This window comes from Triticum dicoccoides, chromosome 6A (assembly GCF_002162155.2).
Source record: "Triticum dicoccoides isolate Atlit2015 ecotype Zavitan chromosome 6A, WEW_v2.0, whole genome shotgun sequence".
Classification (NCBI taxonomy): domain Eukaryota; kingdom Viridiplantae; phylum Streptophyta; class Magnoliopsida; order Poales; family Poaceae; genus Triticum; species Triticum dicoccoides.
The window spans coordinates 470,997,130-471,000,804 of NC_041390.1; positions in this window are offsets into that span (position 1 = coordinate 470,997,130).

Below are 3,675 nucleotides of genomic sequence, written 5' to 3' on the forward strand. Positions count from 1 at the left end.
CGGTCACCAAAACACATAACTCATAATACAAATCGTCATCGAACATTAAGCATGCAGACCCTACGAGTTCGAGAACTATGTAGACATGACCGAGACACATCTCAGTTCAATAACCAATATCGGAACCTGGATGCTCATATTGGTTCCTACATATTATACAAAGATCTTTTATCGGTCAAACCGCAATAACAACATACGTTATTCCCTTTGTCATCTGTATGTTACTTGCCCGAGATTCGATCGTCGGTATCATCATACCTAGTTCAATCTCGTTACCGGCAAGTCTCTTTACTCATTCCGTAATGCATCATCCTGCAACTAACTCATTAGTCATATTGCTTGCAAGGCTTATAGTGATGTGCATTATCGAGAGGGCCCAGAGATACCTCTCCGATACTCGGAGTGACAAATCCTAATCTTGATCTATGCCAACCCAATAAACACCTTCGGAGACACCTGTAGAGCATCTTTATAATCACCCAGTTATGTTGTGACATTTGATAGCACATAAGTTGTTCCTCCGGTATTCAAGATTTGCATAATCTCATAGTCAGAGGAATATGTATAAGTCATGAAGAAAGCAATGGCAATAAAACTTAACGATCATTATGCTAAGCTAATGGATGGGTCTTGTCCATCACATCATTCTTCTAATGATGTGATCCCGTTCATCAGATGACAACACATGTCTATGGTCAGGAAACTTAACCATGTTTGATTAACAAGCTAGTCAAGTCGAGGCATACTAGGGACACTTTGTATTGTCTATGTATTCACACATGTATCAAGTTTCCGGTTAATACAATTCTAGCATGAATAATAAACATTTATCATGATATAAGGAAATATAAATAACAACTTTACTATTGCCTCTAGGGCATATTTCCTTCAGACTCCCACTTGCACTAGAGACAATAATCTCGATTACATAGTAATGATTCTAACACCCATGGAGTCTTGGTGGTGATCATGTTTTTCTCATGGAAGAGGCTTAGTCAACGGGTCTACAACATTTAGATCCGTATGTATTTTGCAAATCTCCATGTCTCCCTCCTTGACTTGATCGCGGACAGAGTTGAAGCGTCTCTTGATGTGTTTGGTTCTCTTGTGGAATCTGGATTCCTTCGCTAAGGCAATTGCTCAAGTATTGTCACAAAAGATTTTCATTGGACCCGATGCACTAGGTTTTACACCCAGATCGGATATGAACTCCTTCATCTAGACCCCTTCATTTGCTGCTTCTGAAGCAGCTATGTACTCCACTTCACACATAGATTCCGCCACGACGCTCTCCTTGGAACTGCACGAACTTACAGCTCCACCATTCAATATAAATACGTATCCGGTTTGTGACTTTTAGTCATCCGGATCAGTGTCAAAGCTTGCATCGACGTAACCATTTACGACAAGCTCTTTGTCACCTCCATAAACGAGAAACATATCCTTAGTCCTTTTTAGGTATTTCAGGATGTTTAAGAAAAAAACGCTGTCCAGTGATCCATTCCTGGATTACTTTGGTACCTCCATGCTAAACTTATAACAAGGCACACATCAGGTCTGGTACACAACATTGCATACATGATAGAACCTATGGCTGAAGCATAGGGAATGACTTTCATTTTCTCTCTATCTTCTGCAGTGGTTGGGCATTGAGTCTGACTCAACACTTCACACCTTGTAACACAGGCAAGAACCCTTTCTTTGACTGGTCCATTTTGAACTTCTTCAAAACTTTATCAAGGTATGTCCTTTGTGAAAGTCCAATTAAGCATCTTGATCTATCCCTATAGATCTTGATGCCCAATATATAAGCAGCTTCACCGAGGTCTTTCATTGAAAAATTCTTATTCAAGTATCCTTTTATGCTATCCAGAAATTTTGTATTATTTCCAATCAGCAATATGTCATCCACATATAATATTAGAAATGCTACAGAGCTCCCACTTACTTTCTTGTAAATACATGCTTCAACAAAAGTCTGTATAAAACCATATGCTTTGATCACATTATCAAAACGTATATTCCAATTCCAAGATACTTGCACCAGTCGATAAATGGATCGCTGGAGCTTGCACACTTTGTTAGAACCTTTAGGATCGACAAAACCTTCTGGTTGCATCATATACAACTCTTCTTTAAGAAATCCATTAAGGAATGCGGTTTTGACATCCATTTGCAAAATTTCATAATCATAAAATGCGGCAATTGCAACATGATTCGGATAGACTTAAGCATCACTACGGGTTAGAAAGTCTCATCGTATAGTCAACTCCTTGAACTTGTCGAAAACCTTTCGCAACAAGTTGAGCTTTGTAGATAGTAACATTACCGTCAGCGTCAGTCTTCTTCTTGAAGATCCATTTATTCTCTATGGCTTGCCGATCATCGGGCAAGTCAACCAAATTCCACACTTTGTTCTCATACATGGACCCCATCTTAGATTTCATGGCCTCAAGCCATTTTGCGGAATCTGGGCTCATCATCGCTTCCTCATAGTTCGTAGGTTCGTCATTGTCTAGTAACATGACTTCCAGAACTGGGTTACCGTACCACTATGGTGTGGAACGTACTCTAGTTGACCTACGAGGTTCGGTAGTAACTTGATCTGAAGTTTCATGATCATCATCATTAACTTCCTCACTAATTGTAGTAGGCATCACTGGAACTGATTTCTGTGATGAACTACTTTACAATTCGGGATAAGGTACAATTACCCCATCAAGTTCTACTTTCCTCCCACTCACTTCTTTTGAGAGAAACTCCTTCTCTAGAAAGGATCCATTCTTAGCAACAAATATCTTGCCTTAGGATCTGTGATAGAAGGTGTACCCAATAGTTTCCTTTGGGTATCCTATGAAGACGCATTTCTCCGATTTGGGTTCGAGCTTATCAGGTTGAAGCGTTTTCACATAAGCATCGCAGCCCCAAACTTTAAGAAACAACAGCTTAGGTTTCTTGCCAAACCACAATTCATATGGTGTCGTCTCAATGGATTTAGACGGTTCCCTATTTAACGTGAATGCAGCCGTCTCTAAAGCATAACCCCAAAACGATAGTGGTAAATCGGTAAGAGACATCATAGATCGCACCATATCTAATAAAGTATGGTTAGGACGTTCGGACACACCATTACGCTGTGGTGTTCCACACTACAAAAAAAAGACACATCCATGACATTTTGGGCCAAACGAAATTTTTTTCTGTCATACATATGACACTTCTATGACGATAATTGTGACAAAACCCGGTATCATCATAGATGTGGTGGGCTCCTACTTCTATGACAAAAAATCATGACAGAAAATGGGCTTTTCGTCCTGGGCGGGCCGGAGACACAGTTGTATGACATTCTTTGGGCCGTCCATGACGGAAAAAACCGTGGTAGAAGCGAGGGGGGGGGGAATTTCGAGGAGTTCCCGGTTATGGTGGGAGGTCGGGGGCCGAGCGATGCGCGTTTCTCTCGTACACGTATGTGCGTGTGTGCGAGGCGTTGACTCTAACTGAACCCGAGCGAGGCGTTGGGATCTAACTGAACCCGAGTGATTGCACTGCAGGCTACGCGTTACTGAACCCGAGCGATCGATCGATGGCTGTTAACTAAATCCGATCGAGCGATTCCTTCGCTACTGCTGCTAACTGAAGCCAATCGATGCTGCCTCTGGATGAATAGTGAGC